Raw genomic sequence first — 22745 nt, forward strand, 5'->3', positions numbered from 1 at the left:
GCTTAGTATAGGATGCTAGTGTTCCATCAGTGGCCCTACACTCTTGTCCATCTGCCATGCTATACTACCGGGCCGTGATCACTTCGGGAGGTGATCACGGTCATATGTTGTATACTTTATACTGTTACATTACTTATGATACTCTTCGGAGATGGGGGCTGAAGGGGCAGGTGGCTCCATCCCGGTAGAGGTGGGCCTGGGTTCCCGATGGCCCCCGACTGTTACTTTGTGGCGGAGCGACAGGGCAGGTTGCGACCACCTAGGAGAGAGGTGGGCCTGGCCCTGGTCGGCGTTCGCGGATACTTCAATTAACACGCTTAATGAGTTCTTGGTATTTGATCTGAGTCTGGCCACTGGCCTATACGCACTAACCAACTACGTGGGAACAGTTATGGGCACTCGACGTCATGGTATCAGCCGAAGCCTTCGTGACATCAGCGACTGAGCGGCGCGCGCCGCATTGGGCCGTAAGCTCGCGCTTGTATTAAGGGGGCTAGGTCTGCTTCCGGCCGCGTTCGCAACGTGCAGGTGTGTAATGGGCGATGGGCCCAGACCCCTGCGTCATAGGATTTAGACCGGCATGCTGACCTCTCTGTTGTGCCTAGGTAGGGCTGCGACGTGTTGATCTTACAAGGTCGGGCATGACCCAGGAAAGTGTGTCCGGCCAAATGGGATCGTGCGTGTTGGGTTATGTGGTGCGCCCCTCCAGGGAAGTTTTTCTATTCGAATAGACGTGTCCCTCGGTAAAAGGACGACCCGGAGTTGTACCTTGACCTTATGACAACTAGAACCGGATACTTAATAAAACACACCCTTCCAAGTGCCAGATACAACTCGGTGATCGCTCTCTCACAGGTCGACGAGGAGAGGATCGATCGCCGGGTAGGTTTATGTTATGCGATGCTACTTGGTGAACTTACCATCTACTCTCTTCTACATGCTGCAAGATGGAGGCGGCCAGAAGTGTAGTCTTCGATAGGACTAGCTATCCCCCTCTTATTCCGGCATTCTGCAGTTCAGTCCACCGATATTGCCCCTTTACACATATACCCATGCATATGTAGTGTAGATCCTTGCTTGCGAGTACTTTGGATGAGTACTCACGGTTGCTTTTCTCCCTCTTCCCCCCCTTTCCTTTCTTCCTGGTTGTCGCAACCAGATGCTGGAGCCCAGGAGCCAGACACCACCATCGACGACGACTCCTACTACACCGGAGGTGCCTACTACTACGTGGAGGCCGCTGACGACGACCAGGAGTAGTTTAGGAGGATCCTTGGCAGGAGGCCTGCGCCTCTTTCGATCTGTGTACCCGTTTGTGCTAGCCTTCTTAAGGCAAACTTGTTTATCTTATGTCTGTACTCAGATATTGTTGCTTCAGCTGACTCGTCTATTATCGAGCACTTGTATTCGAGCCTCGAGGCCCCTGGCTTGTATTATGATGCTTGTATGACTTATTTATGTTTTTAGAGTTGTGTTGTCATATCTTCCCGTGAGTCATGATCTTGATCGTACACGTTTGCGTGCATGATTAGTGTATGATTGAATCGGGGGCGTCACAAGTTGGTATCAGAGCCGACTGCCTGTAGGAATCCCCCTTCCACACTCCTTGGCCGAAGTCGAGTCTAGACATTACAAAACTTTTTACTAACATGGCTGTGTGGCTTACGGGCCCACGTCGCCATTGGGTGGTATTAGTATCTTTTATTTCTCGATTTGTACTCTGGGAATCTGATCTCTCTTCTCTTCGGGTTAAACCATTTTACTAACTCTGACTCTAGGTTCTCGAAAATACTTTCTCCCGGAGAGCCCCTTCAGTCCAGATGATCGCCTACTACACCAGAAGATTTGGAAGATACTCTCAAGTGTTCACTCGAGACATTGTTCCCGTTGCTTTTGCAATTCTCTACAACCGTTATCCTTAAGGAGAATTACAAGCACCTGTTGTCTTACTTTCTTTCCCAGTTGCTCTTGTTATTACAAGATGCATCAAATTATTTCTCCAACTTTTTGACAATCCTTGGGCTTATTGCCTTGCAGTTCTTTACCACATGAATACCCCTATGGATAATTCCTCACATTTATCGAGTATCCGTTCATCGACAGTTGATTCCTGTATTTCACAAATGTCTTCGAAATACCATTTGATTTTCCGAAAATCCCCAACAACCTATTGCTCTTCAAATTCTTACTTGCTTGCATTATGATTCACCATAAGTCTGGTAATCTAATTGGCATCCGTTGTCATTATCCTTTCGAGTTCCTTGATTCAATATGTTGCGAATGTCCGCAATCATCAGTTCATCCTTATAAATTATCTTTCCGGCTCAGCCGTCATTTTGAACTGGAGCTGGTTCTCGACCAATCAAATTGCCGTCGATTGTACCCCAAAGCCGGCTCAGCTTATCCATCCTAAATCAGAGCGTTTGTGTAACACCCCGGATGTAACTTTCCATATTTGTAACTCCAACTCTTGCCATTTTCGGCTATGTGTTATGATATTCCCTTCGTGGTCGGGTTTTTTTGTCGTTTTGCATTTTGTTCATGTCATGCATCCCTTATCATGTCATCATGTGCATTGCTTTTGCATACGTGTTCGTCTCATGCATCCGAGCATTTTCCCCGTTGTCCGTTTTGCAATCCGGCGCTCCCACCTCCTCCGGCGCACCCCTCTTATTTTCTTTCGTGAGTGGGTGTCAAACGTTCTCGGAATGGACCGAGGCTTGTCAAGTGGCCTTGGTATACTACCGGGAGACCACCGGTCAAGTTTCGTTCCATTTGGAGGTCGTTTGGTACTCCAACGGTTAACCGGGCATCCGCAAAGTCCATTTGTGTGTGCAGCAAAAAACCCCTCTCTAAACAGCCGAAAACCCACCAAACTCTCTTCCATGCTCTAGGTCGTTCGATCATGATCGTGTGGGCGAAAACTGCACCTCATTTGGACTCTCCTAGCTCCCTCTAGCTATATATATGCATCCCTCCCGAATTACATTCGCAGTCAAAACCCTAGCCTGCTCCCTCCGCGCCGCCGGACGTGTCCGCCCGGCGCCGGACGAACCGGCCGCACCCACTCAAAAGCCGCCATGTGGCTGGCCGTACGTCGCGCCGCCGCCGCAGCCCGCAAGCCCGTGGCCGGCCCTCGCCGGGCCCGTGCCCCCTCGCCCGAGCCCGCGGCGCCCCGCCCTTGCGCCGCCGCCGTCTCCCTCTCGCCTCCGCCGGCCATCGCCGCGCCGCCGCCGCACCCGCCCGCGCCGGCCGCCGCGCTGCCGCCCGCCGGCGACCGTGCCCTCCGACCGGCTCCTCCTCCTCCTCGCCTTCGTGTCCCTCCGCCGCCGCTCGCCGCCCCGTCGGCGTCCCCGAGCTCCAGCGCCGGCGACGAACCCTAGCCCGATCCGATCTGGTCAAACGCCGGAGGTTGACTTTTCCCGTATCCCGAAATTCTCTGTCATTTTATTTTACAGTATGTGCCCATGTTCATAGCATCATAACTCTCTGCATATAGCTCCATTTCGCGCGTGTAATATATCGAATTGTTCGTGCGTGATGCTCTTCATTTTGTTCAATTGCACCATGTTCATTATATTCCATCTTGAAGCCCAAATCTCTTGTGCAAGAGTGCTAGTTGCTGTTATCTGCTGTTGCTTATCAGAACTTCGTGATTTGTTATTTTTGTTGCATTTAATCTGTGCATCTTATGGGCATGAGCTCTACATGTGTTTTTTTGTATGCCATGCCATATTTACATAGGTGTATGCCATGTATTTTTGTGATCTCTGTGGTGACTAGAACAAGCATGCAAACTAGGCTCCGTAATGTTTCTGATTTCAGGGACTTAGTATTTTCTCTAAGTCTTTGTCTGCTGTTATTTTGTTGCCATGTAAACTTGATGCTACAGAGAGATCCATGCATATTTTGGATATGTTCAGTAAGGATATTTTGTAGATATTGTTGTAATTGATCCATTCCTGCCCTTGTTTAAAATTTGGAGTGCCATAGTATGACTCAATCTTGGTCTACTTTTGCTATAAAATATTTCTGGCAGATTGTTTACGTGTTATTCAATTTTGCCAAGCTTGTTGTAGTTGTTTCATACATGCTATGTATTTGCTCTTGCCATGGATAGCTTCATAAACATTCCATCTTGCTGTAGGTATGCTTGTTTTGTCATGCATTGCCTTGTGATGAGTGCATCAAGCTCACCAAGATGCCTTCATATCATTGTTTCTGCCATGCTCTGTTTTCTGCTAAGTCTGAAATCTGATAACGAAACTTGCTATGTTTACATGGTTGCCATCATATCTTATGGTCCTTTTTGGCTTATGGTCAGTAAGGGACTTTTGTCATATGCATTTAGTAGAATACTTCCATGCCTTGGTTTGCCATGTTAAGTCCTGTAGCATGTTAATTTCGTGCTCTGAACATTGCTACCTGATGCTGTTTCAGGCATGTCCAGTAATTTCACCAAGTCTGTGAACCTGATTTCTTTTGCACTTTTGCCATGCTTGTTTGAACCTGCTGTGGTGTGATCTAGCCGTAGCTCAGTGTTCATCTCTTGTCAAGCATCTCCTGTAGATTGCTGACATATGCTTTGTTGCTATGTTGGAGTGCTGTAGCATTGTTACTTGTTGCATTTTAAGTGCTATCATGCTGTTAATCTCAGATTCGTGTCATTCTTGTTTTGCTCGCCATTTGCAAACCGTGCATCCGTTTCCGGTGATCTTTATATCGATTTCAACCGAAATCATCTCATCTTTCCAGTGGCATTCTTGGTTTGCCAAGTTACTGCCTTGTTCATCATTTTTCTTCCGGAGCACGCATATGCATCGCATATCATATCTCGCATATCATTCATGTATTGCATCATGTTGCTTGTGCTTTTCCCGTGATTGATTGTGGTTCCTTTTCTTGTGTTCTTGTCTTGGGTAGAGCCGGGAGACGAGTTCGTGAATGAGGAACCTGTTGAGTACGCTTACGAGGATCAAGCTTTCGACAACTCTGAGAACCTTGCAGGCAGGATGACCATACCCTCGAAATCACTTCTATCTTTGCTTTGCTAGTTATTCGCTCTATTGCCATGTTGTGCTACCTACCACTTGCCATATCATGCCTCCCATATTGCCATGTCAGCCTCTAACCATCCTTTCCTAGCAAACCGTTGTTTGGCTAAGTTACCGCTTTTGCTCAGCCCTTCTTATAGCGTTGCTAGTTGCAGGTGAAGATGAAGTTGGTTCCATGTTGGAACATGGATATGTTGGGATATCACAATATCTCTTATTTAATTAATGCATCTATATATTGGGTAAAGGGTGGAAGGCTCAGCCTTATGGCTGGTGTTTTGTTCCACTCTTGCCGCCCTAGTTTCTGGCATACCGGTATTATGTTCCTTGAGTTTGCGTTCCTTACGCAGTTGGGTGATTTATGGGACCCCCTTAACAGTTCGCCTTGCATAAAACTTCTCCAGCAAGGCCCAACCTTGGTTTTACCATTTGACACCTAAGCCTTTTCCCCCGGGTTTTCGCGAGCCCGAGGGTCATCTTTATTTAAAGCCCCGGACCAGTGCTCCTTCGAGTGCTGGCCCAAACCGAGCGATGTCCGGCGTCCCCTGGGAAACCACAGTCTATGCCAACCCGACGTCTAGCTCATCCGGTGTGCCCTGAGAACGAGATATGTGCAGCTCCTATCGGGATTTGTCGGCACATCGGGCGGCTTTGCTGGTCTTGTTTTACCATTGTCGAAATGTCTTGCAAACCGGGATTCCAAGACTGATCGGGTCTTTCCGGGAGAAGGTTTATCCTTCGTTGACCGTGAGAGCTTATGATGGGCTAAGTTGGGACACCCCTGCAGGGTATTATCTTTCGGAAGCCGTGCCCACGGTTATGAGGCAGATGGGAATTTGTTAATGTCCGGTTGTAGAGAACTTGTCACTTGACCCAGTTAAAATACATCAACTGTGTGTGTAGCCGTGATGGTCTCTTCTCAGCGGAGTCCGGGAAGTGAACACGGTTCGAGTTATGAATGACGTAAGTAGGAGTTCAGGATCACTTCCTGGTCATTTCTAGATGACGACCATTCCGTTGCTTCTCTTCTCACTCTCATTTGCGTATGTTAGCCACCATATCTGCTTAGTGCCTGCTGCAGTTTCACCTCGTTACACCATCCTTTCCCATAAGCTTAAATAGTCTTGATCTCGTGGGTGTGACATTGCTGAGTCCTCGTGACTCACAGATTCTACCAAAACAGTTGCAGGTGCCGACGATGCCAGTGCACTTGATGGGATCGACCTCAAGTGGGAGTTCGATGAGGAACGTGGTCGTTACTATGTGTCTTTTCCTGATGATCAGTAGTGGAGCCCAGTTGGGACGATCGGGGATCTAGCATTTGGGGTTATCTTATTTTCATTTGGATCTTGACCGTAGTCGGTCTATGTGTGTATTTTGGATGATGTATGAATTATATTTATGTATTGTGTGAAGTGGCGATTGTAAGCCAACTCTCGTTATCCCATTCTTGTTCATTACATGGGATTGTGTGAAGATGACCCTTCTTGCGACAAAACCACAATGCGGTTATGCCTCTAAGTCGTGCCTCGACACGTGGGAGATATAGCCGCATCGTGGGCGTTACAGTTTGCTTCTGATCCCTTGATTTGGAAATCGTAATTCCTTTGCAATTAAACTTTCAATTAGTAATTTGCTTCTATAATCCAATGCCTTCGCATTGTTACTCCCTCTGGTTGTGTGCCGATGCTCACGTCAGCTCCGTTATGGACCGACAGATCCTTTAATGGATTTTCTCCGACAGCGTCCTTCATATTCAATAACCTTGTGAGCCTCCCCTCGGATACATAATGCCTTTGGTAAATTGTATCCTCTACTTTCTCGACCTTGCTCTGCTTTTGAGCTGGTGATATTTACTCTTGAGGCTTGTGGTATATGTTTCTAAGATGCCCTGATGGGTTGAACCTATACCTTCTCTAAAACCGTGTGAACCCGAAAGTTTTCACGAGTCATACTCTTCTGGTGCTTCGCCAGATAAAATTTCAACACTGCAACTTCTTCGAAGACGAGAATTGAATGAAAGGTTATGCATTAAAGAAGTGGGAGTCGACATTGAACTTTGTGTTCATGCCCATGGACCCGATGTGGAACTTATCATGGAAGCTTCTTGTCGGGTGGTTGGTGCGACATATGCCAACGGGTAGCTTATCATTGTGGGTGCCAATAAGACGTCGCCGGTGCCTGGAAACGGGATGAGGCGAAGACATGCACGCCGGCGGATCTTACCCAGGTTCGGGGCTCTCCGAGGAGATAACACCCCTAGTCCTGCTCTGCGAGGTCTCCGCATGATCACTAGATCAGTAAAAGTAGCTACAATCGCTCGTAGAGCTGTTGGGTTCAAGGGAGAAGAAGAACAAGGCTAGCTCTCACTTCTCTCTCTCTATGGTGTGTGTGCTATGCTCAGAAGCCAACCCTTTGCATGGGTGCTCCGGGGGGTTTATATAGGCCTACCCCCTGGGGGTACAATTGTAATCCGGCTGGGCTTTGGTCCCAGCCATCAGTGTCTACGCTCGCCGGCTTCTCCGCCGGTTGTTGGGGCCCGCCGGCTAGTGGGTCCTACCGGCTGCCGGCCTCTTGGTCGACAGGCCGGCCCCACCGCCTAGGATCTTGTCGGCGGCTGCTTACTGTAACCTCGCCCCTGATGACGAGGGCGTTGTTGAGGTAATCGTGGCTATAGTGGGCCGCCTCGAGGGTCCTCACTGTAGCCTTACCTCGTCTTGTCTCCTTAATGGGGCGCATGCTTCGAGGGAGGGGGTAGCCGGCTTCTGGGGGCCGGCTATGCCCTTGGCCGACTGGGGGAGGCCGGGCCGCCTCTGCGCTTCTCTCTGGCCGAGGGGACCCGCCGCCCGTGGGCCGTACGAGAGTCTGTCGTGGATGACATTGAGGCTAGCATCGCTACAGTGCCGAGCCGAACGGGAGACGGCCGTCCCGTACGGCCTCCTGTGGCCATGCCTGCCTCGGGCTTCGGGGGTAGTGGGCCGCACTGTGGCCACACCCCGTCTTGTCACCGTTATGTGGGTGTAGCTTTGGTGGTTGTGGTCTCGGCCGGCTTCTTGGAGTCGGCGCTCTTCGAGGCCGGCTTCCTGGAGTTGGCCACCCCGCGGATATCCTGGGGGGAGGTTGCTGAGGCTGGGCCGCCTCCCGTGAGTCGGCTTCGGGGGTAGCCGGCCAGGGGAGGTGGTCCAATGCTTGGAGTGCTTGGAGGCCCAAAGGCCTGATAATTTTTCAGAAGAACCAGGGGCAGTCGGTTAGGCTACCCGTGGCCATTTACTCCGACAGTAGTCACCGAAGCTGATTGGGCTTCGAGGTTGGGTAGGAGTTGAGAAGCTCGATCAGCTTCCTATCTTGGCAAGCCGGCAGTTGGGAGCCGGCTTTGGTTAGGCGTGCCGCCTTGGTCAAAAACTCCGGAGTCGGAGGGCGGGAGCTCGCCAGTGCGTGCACCGGGCCGCGGGCCGGCCACTTGCCGTCTGCGAACCACGTGGCCCCTCTTGGCCGGAAAGCCTGCCAGCCCACGCGCGCGACGGGACGTCGCCGCAGGGCGGGGGCCCGCCACATCCACGCCCGGGCCTAGGCGCGGATTCTCTGCATCCCGAAACCGCCCGCACGTCTCCTTGTGGCAGTTTTGGCTCGCCTTTAGGGTGTAATAATCGCGAGGCGTGGGGGGAATGGGCGCAGTTAATCCCACGTCTCCCCCCACGTCCGGCCTCCCCGGCCTCGCCTCGCGAAGCTATAAGTAGGGGGAGATGAAGGGCGGCAGGCTCTCGCACGCTCCTCCTCCTTCCACCATCTTCTTTCGCTTCCCGTTTTTTGCAACAGCGCCTCGCTGCCGCGCTCTTCCACCACACGTTCCTCCGCCGCCGCGCTCGTTTTCGCCATGCCTCCCGCCACGGAGCAGTATGACGGGGATTGGGACGGCTCCAACGTCCACGAGGATCACGTCGAGTTCCTCCGCAATACGCGGCGGCTGCCCGGCGTGGACAAGGTGGAGGTCCGTCTTGCGCCGGCAAAGGAAATCACGCCGGACCCGCGGGAGGGCGAGCGGGTGGTCTTCCGCTCGCATTTCTTGCGCGGCATCGGCCTGCCAGTGAGCGCCTTCTTCCGCTCCTGGCTCCATTTCTACCAGCTCCAGCCGCACCACCTCACCCCAAACGCGGTGGTGCTGCTGTTCGCCTTCGTCACCCTGTGCGAAGGCTACCTCGGCGTCCTCCCTACCCTCGAGCTCTAGGGGGAGTTCTTCCAGTCCAAGCTGGGCACGCGCATGCAGGGCGTGCCGGCTCAGACTGGCGCCTTCATCGCGTCGCGGAGGTCGGTCGCCGACAACCCCTTCCCCGTCATCACGCTGATCCAATCGGTGAAGAAGTGGCAAAAGTCGTACTTCTACGTGCGGAACATCGCCCCACGGGGCGACTACATCAACCTGCCGGCTTACGTAGCCTGCCCACCGGCGGGCAGGCGGCCCTAGTGGTCCTTCCGGGCCGTGACTCTGACGCCGGCTGGGTCCGCAGCCGTCGCCCGAGTGCGAGTGATGACCCAGTCGGAGGGCCTGACGGGGCCCGACCTTCTGGCCGCCTTCATCACGCGCCGGGTTCTTCCGCTCCAGAGCCGTCCTCATCTGATCTGTCAGATGAGCGGCCAGCTCGATCCGAGCCGGATGTGCACCAAGGACATGCCGCACGAGGAGGTCGCCTATATGGTGAACTACCTCGCGAACTGCAAACTCTCCGAAGAGTGGCAGTTCGGCAAGGAGCCATACAGCCGAGCCAATCCACCGCCCACGGTATGCTCTCCTTGTTTCTTCTTTTTCTCTTAACTTTGTTGCCGAGTTCCTCTTGGCCGACTCTAACTTAGTCGGCTTGTTTTTTGACAGAGCCCTCTTCTTCGGCCGGCCGGCGGGTTAGACACGGAGCGTCGATTCATCCCCGACCGGACGGAACACGATCTGGAGGACCCCGACTTGTGGGCGGCCTCTATGGACGACAACATCGAGCCGGGTGGTGGCCAAGCCGGCGGCGAAGCAGGCGGCTCCGGGCACGGAGTCACCTTCGACGACTGGCCGGACGACGATGAGGCCGAAGTCGCCCCGCGCCGCCGGCCGGCATCTGGACGCGGCGCGGGTTCCTCCGCTGCACCGCCTGCTCGGGGCGGAGGCAGAAGCGTCGCGCCGCCCAGGGTTTGTTCGGCAGTCGGACGAAGAAACCTAGGGGCGGGGCGGCAGCAACCAGGCGGGAGGAGGCGGCCGCGAAGGCGGCTCGCTTCCGCAAGACGGTGAAGCAACCGCAGACCGTGGGCGTAAGTTCAAATTTTTTTGTATACTCTTTTTCTTTCTTTTCTCTGGTGGTTCCTGAACCCTTGTCTTTTTCTCCAAACGATCAGAGCTCCGTTGTCGCTTGAGCGGGCGGCTGCCGCCTCCGTCGTCGAGTCACCGAGGGGGTCTGGGAGCACCACTCGCCCCATGGACCCCCGTGCCGACCTTCAGGAAGCGACAGAACGGAACGTGCGGGAGGCGCGGGAGGAACGGGAGGCGCGAGAGGCGGAGGCACGGAAGGCGGCCGCCGCCCAGGCGGCGCAGGAGGAAGAGGCGGCGAAGGCGCTCGCCGACGCCGCAGCCAAGGCCCAAGCGGAGGCTACAGCTGCGGCGGCAGCGGAGGAGGTCTTGATGGTCACCCCGCTGCGCGTCGTAGCGCCTGGGGACATGGAGCCCTACCCAGAAGGGGCCAGCGGCGACCAGCCAGGACTTGAGAGGGACGACGACGTCGTCGTCCTGGAGAGGGCGCCGGTGCCGACCCCGCCAACTGGGGCGGCTCAAGGCGGCCAGCCTGATCTGCCGCCTGCGCAGTCGGCGGGGGGCGTGCCAGCCGTGAGGACTGAGATGGCGGTCCGGATGCCGCCGAGCCGTCGTGCGGGGAAGGCTGCGTCGAGCCACAGAAGGCCGCGTCGGAGCCGCAGCCGGCCGCGGGCTCCAGCTCATCGGCCCGGGATGTGGAGGTGGCCAGCGCTACCTCGGGGTGGACGCCAGGCGGAGGGACAGCCGTGATGAACGTGGCCGCGCAGGACATCCGGACCTGGCTTCAGGCCCAGGCTACGGCGCTGAGGCAGTTCACCGACGAGTTCCTTGCGACGCAGGCGGCCATCCGGGTTAGTCTTCCCATCTTGCTTCTTCTTGATCTTGATTTCTTCCGTCGGGGCGCGTCAGCGCACCCACTGGGTTCAGTCCCCGAGTTCCGAGTCGGCTGCTGAGCAGGCGGCTTGGAACTTCTTAGTGGATTTGTCTTTGCTATTCTTGTTCTTACTTCGATCTTCTGTCTATCTTGCAGGACTACCACAATCTTCGTGCGGCCGCCTTCAACTCCCAGGCTCGGGAGCTGACCCAGAAGACCGCCGACCTTACTGAGAGCCGAGGTACGTGCTTTGTTCTTTATCTCATGTGGGGGCGCGTCAGTGCACCCACTGGGTGTAGTCCCCGAGATTCGGGCCGACTGCTGAGCAGTCGGGTCGGATCTTCCTTGACGACTTCCTCTAGTTGTTCTTTCTTTTTCTGCCGTCTCTGCAGCGGCCAACGCCGGTCTGAGGGCATAGCTGGGGGACTCTCAGACTGCCCTTCGTGCCAAGGATGCCGAGCTCGCCGCCTTGGTGCAGGAACGCGACCGCCTGGCCAAGAAGTTGGCCGACCAGGAGGAAGGCCACAAGGCGGCTCTGAAGGCGGTGCAGGACCGCGAAGCTGCCCTCCAGGCCGAGTACGAGACGGAGGCGGCTGGCTGGGCTGAGGCCAGGCAAACTCTGATCTCTGGCTATGGTCAGATCGAAGATCTGGTTGACGGTAAGCCGCCTACCTCTTCGTCCGTTCTTGCCATCTGCCACTTTTGGCTCGTTTCCTGACTTGGTGCTCTTTTCTTCTTTTCTTCTTCTTTCTTGCGCAGAATACTTCCCTGGCTATTCTACCGCCGCCAACTAGACCATCGAGGCCCGCCGCCAGGCGCGGAGGCAGGCTGGCTTCGAGATTTCGCCAACCGCCGGCCGTTCGCTGGAGGAGCAGCTCTTGGCGATCCAGGCCCGCATCCAGCCGGCTCACCGACTGCTCCGCCGGCTTCAGTGTGCCGGGGCGCAAGTCTTGGCCGCCCTCTGGCCCAGCCAAGTGGTTCCTCGCACCCCCAGTCGGACTGCCGACTGGCTGGAGGTGGCAGTCGGCCGCTTCGAAGCCTGGAAGGCCTCGGCGGCTCGCTCTGGCGCCAGGCGGGCGCTGGAGTTCGTCAAGGCCTGGTATCCCGGCCTGAGCCTGGATCAGCTGGCTACCTGGCGGCAGCAAGCCGACACGGAGCTGGAGCCGGTGCGGCCGGCTATCATCCGGCGGGCTTCGGCGATCGCCGACTACACCGACACTAGCGTCTTCGCCCCTGAGGTAGACGACAACGGTGTCGCCCAGCCGGAGGAGTGGTTCGGGCTGAACCCGGCAGACGGTGAAGACTCGGCGGAGGAGATCGACTCCAGCGACGAGGGTGAAGAGGAGGAGGAGGAGGGTGAAGACGCCAAGCCGGCTGGTGGAGCAGCCGACCAGCCTCAGCCTGACCGCGCCTCCAGCTCCACGTCGCGCGCGAGTGCGTCGCCTGCCGCTGGTGGTGACCAAGCCGAGACCCGCTAGGCGGCCACTCCTTCAGCCGGCGAGGCCGCCTTCACCGACCAGCTCGGCCTCCGCACCTCGCCTTAGTCTAGTCTGCCGTCTTTTGTTTTTCTGTCCTGTTACTTTTGGAACAATACTCTGTTAAGTCTGCACAATTCCACCCACTGGGGGTGTATTCGAACCATGTTGATTGCCGGCCTGTTGGGGGCTTTATATGTATATATAACTTATGCATGCATTTGGCTTTTCCTTGTACTTTGCTTTTTATCCTTCTGCTGTTTCATTTGCCGCCCTCCCTTGGTTGCCGCCTCCCCAGTCAGACAGTTGCTCTGCAATCTGTAGCTGGAGGAGTGCTTGGCCAATTGGGGGGGGGGGAGTACTCTAGCTTTGCTGGACTAAAGCTAAGTGTTGAGCAAGCCGGCCAGCCGGTTGTTCTGACAGCCGGCAGACATGTTTGGAGGCCGTCTTTTTGCTATATAGGTTCGTTGTTCCTTAGCCATTTTTCATGTGGGCATCCTTTCTGCCTTGCCTCTTGCTAGTCGGACAGTCGGTTCTTCGAGCTGCGACTTTCAACAAGAGAGGACTCGGGAGCCGGCACACTACTTTTCTGACTTCAGGTAGAACTTTTAATATAGCTCAAGGCGGCCAGTCCCCGGGCCGACTAGTCGAACCCGGTGCCAGACAAGAAATCAAATGTAATAATACATTCATGGATATGACACTTGTCATTCATAGATAAACAAAGGCAGTCCCCGAGTACTGTTCGGGGGGCCTGTTGGTTTGTACTTAATACAAAAGGGTAGCATGATACATACTGCTTTCAACTGTAAAATCGTCTCAGGAGGTTTGCGTTCCATGGTCGCTCCGACTCCTTGCCGGAGTCGTGTCTCTTGCGCGCTCTTGGTTTTTGCGCGTCGATCAGGTAGTAGGAGTCGTTGCCTAGTGCCTTGCTGATGACGAAGGGGCCTTCCCAAGGGGCCGAGAGCTTGTGCTGGCCGGCTGTTCGCTGGATCAGCCGGAGCACAAGGCCGCCCTCTTGGAAGGATCTTGGCTTGACCTTGCGGTTGTAGTAGCGGCGCAGCCCTTGCTGGTAGATGGCGGACCGGCTGAGTGCTAACAGCCAGCCTTCTTCCAGTAGGTCGACGTCGTCTTCTCTTGCTTCCTTGGCCTCCTCCTCCGTGTACATGGTGATTCGAGGTGAGTCGAACTCGATGTCTGTTGGGATGACAGCCTCGGCACCGTACACGAGAAAAAATGGAGTGAAGCCGGTTGACTTGTTGGGTGTAGTGCGCAGGCTCCAGAGGACAGTCGGCAGCTCATCGAGCCAGCAGCCGGCCGATCGCTCCAGTGGTACAACCCGTCGGGGCTTGATGCCGGAGAGGATGAGTCCATTTGCTCGCTCGACCTGGCCGTTTGACTGCGGGTGGGCAACGGACGCTAAGTCCAGTCGGATGCCCTGCGTCGCGCCGAAACGTGCCAGTGCTCCTTTGGCGAAGTTCGTGCCGTTGTCGGTGATGATGCTGTGCGGCACGCCGTACCGAGTAGTGATGTCAGTGATGAATGTCATGGCAGTCGGCTCATTCAGCTTCTTAATCAGCTTTGCTTCGATCCACTTTGTGAACTTGTCCACAGCGACCAGTAGATGTGTCAAGCCGCCGCGGGCTGTCTTGAAAGGGCCCACCATGTCCAGTCCCCAGACGGCAAAAGGCCAGGTGAGGGGAATGGTCTTGAGTGCAGAAGCCGGCAGGTGTTGCTTGGAACTAAAAACTTGGCATCCTCTGCAGCTCTTGACTATTTCTTTAGCATCCTCCAAGGCAGTCGGCCAGAAGAAACCATGGCGGAAAGCCTTGGCCACAAGTGATCTTGAGGCTGCATGGTGGCCGCATTCACCTTGGTGGATGTCCTTGAGGATTGCCACTCCTTTTTCTGGCTCGACACAACGCTGGAAGACTCCAGTGACGCTGCGCTTCACAAGCTCTCTGTTGATTATTGCGTATGCTGCGGCTCGTCATTGCACTAGTCTTGCTGAGATCTCATCAGCCGGCAGCTCTCTGCTGACTAGAAACTTGAGGATGGCCTGGGCCCATGATGGAGCTGTGACTTCTTCTTCTGTTAATGTAGCCACCATGACTCGGGTGGGTGGGTTGGGTGGCGTGGAATTGGAGTCGGCCACCGCTTCTTGTGTCGTTGCAGTCCCCGGGCCAACTGCTGTAGTCCCCGGGCCGGGTTCTGAAGTCTCCGGTCCGGTGCGACTACGGCAGTCCCCGGGCCAGTTGTCGAAGTCCCCGTGCCGCCTGCGGGTTTTCTCCAGTCGGATCCGGCTGCATCTGGCGCAGGCGGTACGAAGATAGAGTCCAACTCTGGAGACGGCTTGATGGACGGCTTGAGGAGGCGCTGGAGGGAGACGCCAGTCGGTATGGCTTGTCGGGTGGAGCCGATTCGTGCTAGGGCATCTGCTTGGTCGTTGTCGGCCCTTGGCACGTGAAGGAACTCGCACCCTTCAAAGTATCCACTGATCTGCTGGACGAGGAATCGATAGCTCGCCATGTTCGCGTCCTTGGCGTCCCAGTCGCCAGACGACTGCTGGACCACCAAGTCTGAGTCGTCGTAACACATGATCCGGCGTATGCCGAGCTCTTTGGCTAGCCGGAGCCCATGTACGAGCGCCTCGTACTTGGCCACATTGTTGGAGGCGGCGAAGTGGATCTGCAGCGTGTACTTGAGCTTGTCGCCTTTGGGAGAGGTGAGGACGATGTCGGCTCCCAAGCCGGCGCGCATCTTGGACCCGTCAAAGTGCATCCGCCAATGGGTAGAGTCGGGAGCCGGCGGTAGGTACTGGGTCTCGGCCCAGTCGACGAGGAAGTCGGCCAATGCTTGGGACTTGATGGCGGTGCGGGGTTGGTAGAAGATCGTGTAGGGCGCCACTGCAATGGCCCATTTAGCCACCCGGCCGGATGCATCCCGGCTGCCTATGATCTCGGCGAGCGGGGCGGTGCACACGACCGTGATGGGGTGCTCTTGGAAGTAGGGCTTCAGTTTCTTGGCAGCGAAGTACACCCCATAGCACATCTTCTGGTAGTGCGGGTAGTTTTGCTTTGAGCTGGATAGCACTTCGCTGAGATAGTACACCGGCCTCTGGACTAGCTGGGCTCGGCCTTCTTCCGGGCGCTGGACCACAACAACAGTACTGACGACTCGGCTAGTCGCGGCGATGTAGAGGTGCATGGGCTCCTTCTCAGTCGGTGCCGCCAGGACAGGCGGAGTGGTCAGCATTTTCTTCAACTCATGGAAGGCTTGGTCGGCTTGGTCGTTTCACTCGAAGTGAGTGGACTTCTTCATGAGTCGGTACAGGGGGAGAGCCTTCTCTCCTAGTCGGCTGATAAAACGATTCAGGGAGGCTAAGCAGCCAGTGAACTTCTGCACATCTCGCAGTTTGGTGGGAATCTCCATCCTCTCGATGGCCTTGATCTTGACAGGGTTGCATTCGATGCCGCGTTCGGAGACCAGGAAGCCCAGCAGCTGGCCGGCTGGCACTCCGAACACGCACTTCTCGGGGTTGAGCTTGATTTGGAATCGACGCAAGTTGGCGAATGTTTCTTTCAGGTCTTCCAGCAAGGTACCGCGCTTCTCTGTCTTCACCACAATGTCGTCTACATAGACGTGGGCATTTCTGCCGAGTTGTTTCAAGAGGCATTTCTGCATGCAACGCTGAAAAGTGGCACCGGCATTCCTCAAGCCGAATGTCATAGTCAGGTAGCAGAAAGCTCCAAAGGGTGTGATGAAGGCAGTCTTCAGGCGGTCAGCTGGGTCCAACTTGATCTGATGGTACCCTGAGTACGCATCCAAAAAACTTAACAGCTCGCATCCGGCTGTGGAGTCTATCACTTGGTCAATCCGTGGCAGAGCAAACAGATCCTTTGGGCAGGCCTTGTTCAGGCTGGTGTAGTCTATTCACATGCGCCACTTGTTATTCTTCTTCAGGACCAGAACTGGGTTGGCAAGCCATTCTGGAAAGAACACTTCCATGATAAAGCCAGCGGCAAGGAGCCGGGCTATCTCTTCTCCCACGATTCTTCGCTTCTCTTCTGATAGTCAGCGGAGGGGTTGCTTGACGGGCTTCGCGTCAGCGCGGACATGTAATTTGTGCTCGGCGAAATCCTTTGGGACACCCAGCATGTCCTTTGGGGACCATGCAAAAATGTCTCCATTCTCACGGAGGAAGTTGACGAGCTCGCCTTCCTATTTACTGTCCAAGTTCGCCCCAATGACAACGAACCTCTCCGGGTTCTCCGGGTCCAGAGGTATCTTCTTCGTCTCTTTGGCAGGCTGGAAGGAGCCCTGCGCATCACAATCTTTGGGGTTGGAGGACAGGGCCGGCTGCTTGCTGGCCATGGCCACAACCTGTTCCAGCATCTTCTTCTCTTCTGCCACCACGAGGGACTCGGCCAGCCGGCTGCTGGCCATGGCGCACTCGATGGACTTCTTGTAGTCGCCGGCTACCGAGATGATCCCCTTCGAGCTGCGGCTAGCACCCGGCTCCTTGTCTTTCTTCTGGCGAGCGCCGCTCGCAGTCGGCGAGCGGGACGTCGCGGCGTGCTCCCGACGCAGGGGATGACTATCAGCACGGGCGCCGGCTTCGTGTCGTTCTGCAGCCGCGTCGATCAGCTGCTGGATCCGTCTTGTCATGTAGGGGAGCTCATCGGCTCCCAGCCCATTGAGCTCTTCTGCGGCCGCCTGAGCGGCTCGCAAATTCTCGAGCGGGGTGGCGTAGACGGGGCGATCTGCCCCCAGCATGCCGGCGACGGCCGCGCTGCACTTCTGGACATAGCCGGCTCGGCTCGGGCCGCTAGGCGGCGGCGTACCGAAGGCGGCGCGGTCGACTTTGCGCTGGTGGGCCTCGGTGAGGCGTCTCATGGAGGCTATCTTCTGGCCTTCCGCGATGAGGGCGAGGCGGCGTGCCTCCAGGGTCTCGGCGTCGGCATCGGCCGGGATGGGGACGGAGAGGTCGTGCATCGCCGCTTGCAGGGCGTCGTGGGCGTTCTCGCCCGAGTTGGCGACTTGGCTGATGACCAGCACTTCGGTGACAGCGCTGCTGCCGCTGTTAGCTCGAGGGATAGGATCGTCGAAGACCACCACGTCGGAGGGGTAAGCGTCGAGCGATGCCGTGTCGGAGTCGACAAGCATCGGGTCGGTGGAGCCGACCGACTCCACATCTGCAGCAGGCTCGCTGGAGACGTGAAGCTGGTCGAGGAGGCTGATGAGGCGGCTCTCGGGGTAGTCCGTGCCTGCGTCGGACGTAGGCTCGTCGGAGATGCGAGTCTCGCCGAGCACAGCGGCGAGGCAGCTCACTGCGCAGGCGTCGTCGACGCCTTGCAGCGCGTCGAGGCAAACGCCATCGGGCGCAGCAGGCTGGCTGCGCTCGCGGGGGAGGAAGAGGGTTCCTGTCCAGAACAGGTCTCCGGACGACGGTGCACCTGGCCCCACGGTGGGCGCCAAATGTCGGGTGGTTGGTGCGACATATGCCAACGGGTGGCTTATCATTGTGGGTGCCAATAAGACGTCGCCGGTGCCTGGAAACGGGATGAGGCGAAGACATGCACGCTGGCGGATCTTACCCAGGTTCGGGGCTCTCCGAGGAGATAACACCCCTAGTCCTGCTCTGCGGGGTCTCCGCATGATCACTCGATCAGTAAAAGTAGCTACAATCGCTCCTAGAGCTGTTGGGTTCAAGGGAGAAGAAGAACAAGGCTAGCTCTCACTTCTCTCTCTCTATGGTGTGTGTGCTATGCTCAGAAGCCAACCCTTTGCATGGGTGCTCCGGGGGGTTTATATAGGCCTACCTCCCGGGGGTACAATTGTAATCCGGCTGGGCTCTGGTCCCAGCCATCAGTGTCTACGCTCGCCGGCTTCTCCGCCGGTTGTTGGGGCCCGCCGGCTAGTGGGTCCTGCCGGCTGCCGGCCTCTTGGTCGACAGGCCGGCCCCACCGCCTAGGATCTTGTCGGTGGCTGCTTACTGTAGCCTTGCCCCTGATGACGAGGGCGTTGTTGAGGTAATCGTGGCTACAGTGGGCCGCCTCGAGGGTCCTCACTGTAGCCTTACCTCGTCTTGTCTCCTTAATGGGGCGCATGCTTCGAGGGAGGGGGTAGCCGGCTTCTGGGGGCCGGCTATGCCCTTAGCCGACTGGGGAGGCCGGGCCGCCTCCGCGCTTCTCTCTGGCCGAGGGGACCCGCCGCCCGTGGGCCGTACGGGAGTCTGTCGTGGATGACGTTGAGGCTAGCATGGCTACAGTGCCGAGCCGAACGGGAGACGGCCGTCCCGTACGGCCTCCTATGGCCATGCCTGCCTCGGGCTTCGGGGGTAGTGGGCCGCACTGTGGCCACACCCCGTCTTGTCACCGTTATGTGGGTGTAGCTTTGGTGGTTGTGGTCTCGGCCGGCTTCTTGGAGTCGGCGCTCTTCGAGGCCGGCTTCCTGGAGTCGGCCACCCCGCGGATATCCTGGGGGGGGAGGTTGCTGAGGCTGGGCCGCCTCCCGTGAGTCGGCTTCGGGGGTAGCCGGCCAGGGGAGGTGGTCCAATGCTTGGAGTGCTTGGAGGCCCAAAGGCCTGATAATTTTTCAGAAGAACCAGGGGCAGTCGGTTAGGCTACCCGTGGCCATTTACTCCGACACTTCTTGTAGTAATAAATATTTCCTTGATATAATATCCTATGGTAATGGTGACTTGATCCTTTGCAATCGTGGTTTCGACCATATGTTCTTCTTAGAACCCATTTCTCGGGCAAGTTTAAGCACTTGTCTTCTGTGGATCAATACACCAGTCCAACCTTTACTTTGATCTTTCGTCGAGTATTACGCCCTGGTATCTCGAGGATATCATGTAATTGCACTACATATTATGAACTTTCGATGAAGTACTACCTTTCCCCGTCTTTGTCACATCATGGGTTCTGGGTTGTTTGTCAACCGAGAACACCGATAAGTGAATCGAGTCCGCACTCTGATTCAATAACTCTAAGTAATTTTCTTTGCTTACGGGTTTAATAATCCTTCAAGTCATCCCAAGCCTGATCGGCTATATCATTATCGTGCTAAATTTTAACTGTGCTACCTGGTCCTTATTCCCGGAGCACAACTTTTGACGATGAGCCAAGCTTACATCGATCTTCCTCGTCTTATCATTTCGCCTTGAACATCAAGCTTGATTCCGAGTGTGTGTCGTATCCGTGGTTCCAATGACCCTTCGCTTCACCATTGCTTTTTCTTGATGTCGTCGCTATTTGATTGCTCCTTCGTGAAATCTCTCGACGATTGTGTCATGATCATCATCAACATTTTGAGCTCTTCCAGGATATCAATTGAATTCCTGAAGAGAAATACCATCCTTGCCCTTGATGATTTGTGTTATCATCGACCACTTTATTGCCTTCCGTTCAACACAAACTTGTTCGTGTTTCGTGTTATACCTTGAGATCCATGCTATCTAGCAATTGTTCTTCTTTACCTAGGAGTATTACCATCTTCTATGTCAATAATGTCGTGAGAATTTCACCACCTCTTATGCATTCTTGGTACAAGTGATACTTCCTGCCATCTCCGTTCATTCCTTGGTCCCCATGTCGTTTATAATCGAAAACCGACAATTGAACTGTGATGTGTGAATTCGAAACTTATAGCAACCCTATTGCTTTGAAGTTCATGGTCGACATTTCATTCTTAGGCCATTGATTATCGAATCACCATTCTAACATTGATCGTACTACCTAAGCCCATATTCCGGGTGCACTTTTCAACCAATGTTTAATTGTGTATGTTTTCCTCAAGCATACATCATTTTATCATTTGATCCAACAAATGGTATCTCCTTGTTCAAATAACTGTGGAAATCCATCTTTTGGATATCTCGTTCAATTACCGCTGAGTCCATCAGCCACCTCCTCACCTCTCCTTGATTTAATGATGAACTCTTGTTTCGGAACTTGCTTCAATAGATCATTTCTGAGAATCTCACAATGTCATCTCATCATATTGTGTTGCACCTTTTCTTCTCAGGCATCCTGAGTCTGAGGTATACTCCCCCCAATCGGATTTGAATCTCGGTCACATATGATCGTTGGAAACATATTTCCAAGAAATATAGCATTGGTCGTTATGTAACCCGGTAAGATGATGTCATGCCTAGCACACCTGGCCGGAGGACTTGTTGTTATCATTTCCTTTTTAGCAAGGTTATCCATTCTTCCATGAGGAAATTGTAAGACTTATTCTATAAGTTGTTCCTGATGGATCCTTTTTGTATCAAAAGTCTGATCTTTACCCAGTGACCATGTCAATGCTGTCTGGAAGCATGTCTGTGGTACTCCGTTTTCCAACAAGAACATTTGAAGCACAATGCTAAATTTTCCTTATCAATTATCCAAACACCTTTGCATGGGTAATGTCATGAAATTTCTCTCCTCTCACCAAAAGGGTTTTCTATGTTATATCCTGACATGGATATCATGCCCTGCTTGTCTTTGGGAAGGATATACCCCTGAAATATGTGTTTAATCACATTTTCGCTTCCATTGATTTGTTTAATCTGATAAACATAATTTCCTTTCCATTGTTTTGTTTAACCTTTCTGTGATCTATATGGCATAAGCAATAATATCTCCCTACTTATGTAAACACCGTGATGTACAACTCGGTCAATAAGACCCTGTTACTATTGTTGATGATATTCCGGTAACCACCGATGGACGAGAACTTTGCCTATTGGTCCGCCTCATTCAACAAGCAGGAAAATGGTTCTCTTTGTCCCTTGCCCTTGGTACCGACGTTGTTGCCGACATAACTGACAGACTGTTCCTGACATATCTTGCTATCATGACCGTGCAAGATGTCAGCGCCTTCCCTACTTTTAACCCACATGGTGGACCCATAACCCACAGTTCCACAGGATCGAAACCTGAATCTTCTGTACACCCCCCTGACCCCAAGGTTGTTCCTTGCACGTGGCCTCGTATGTAAATTCACGAGCCACTTTTGAGAGATCATCAATTCTGGTATCAAACACGATACTTGTTCCCATTGCTTTGAACCCCTTTCATGCCCTGTTTCGGGCATCGAACTATAGTCTGCCACTCGAAACTTCCATTTTGCACCTTCTAACTTTTCTCCCGATGATTTCTTAAGTTTCAATTCGAGTGTTACTTTCCGCCACCTTTCATGCTGTTATCTACCAGATAAGCAACATTGTAGCGGTCCGTTTTTCCGAAGTTACCCCTTGTCGTACGTACGATGGAGTTCCCGAAGAAAGGATGCCGATTTCATCATGATGACCTGAAGCAGAGAAATGAAGACATCAACGTAATGGATCGACCTCTCTAAGAAGAGCAACCAAGACCGAGAAGACTCGTTAGAATATTTGTGACCAGAATTCCCCCCCCCTACCCGACCTCTTAAATCTCGGGACGAGATTTCTTGTAGTGGACGAGAATTGTGACGCCCGGATAATTAAGCTACAGTAACCCTCTCCTAATGATGCCATGTCACCGCTGTCACTGTAGTTAATCTCGCTATGGTTCAAAAAGGATTCGAATTCAAATTAAAAATAAAGACAAACAACAAAAGTTTTCAAACTTTAAAACTAAAATGTTCGAGTTGTGCCAAATAATGCAAAGGTAATTGTGGTGAAGAAACCCCACTTTTATAAAATCTTTAAATACTCTAAAATGAATAAAGCAGTAGCAAAACAATTAATGAAATGCCTTTTATAATTAATAAAATTTTAAACTATTCTATTTAGGGACTAAATTTTTTATGGTAGTGGGTTTAGTGGTAGTACTAATTTAGGGGTCATCTTTGTACTTTACAAAACTAAAATAAAAGGAGGAACAAAATAAAACAGTAAAAGAAATAAATAAAAATAAAAGAAATAGAAAAAAAACAAAAAAAACACTGGGCCGACCGTGGCTCAGCTGGCCCGCCCACCAGGCCAGCCCACCCTAGGGCCTACCTAACCCCCACTCCCCCGTAACCCTAATCCAACCGCACCACTCCCCCCACTCTCCCCTCCCCCTCCCCCGATCCAGATC

This window comes from Aegilops tauschii, chromosome 6, assembly GCF_002575655.3.
Source record: "Aegilops tauschii subsp. strangulata cultivar AL8/78 chromosome 6, Aet v6.0, whole genome shotgun sequence".
Classification (NCBI taxonomy): domain Eukaryota; kingdom Viridiplantae; phylum Streptophyta; class Magnoliopsida; order Poales; family Poaceae; genus Aegilops; species Aegilops tauschii.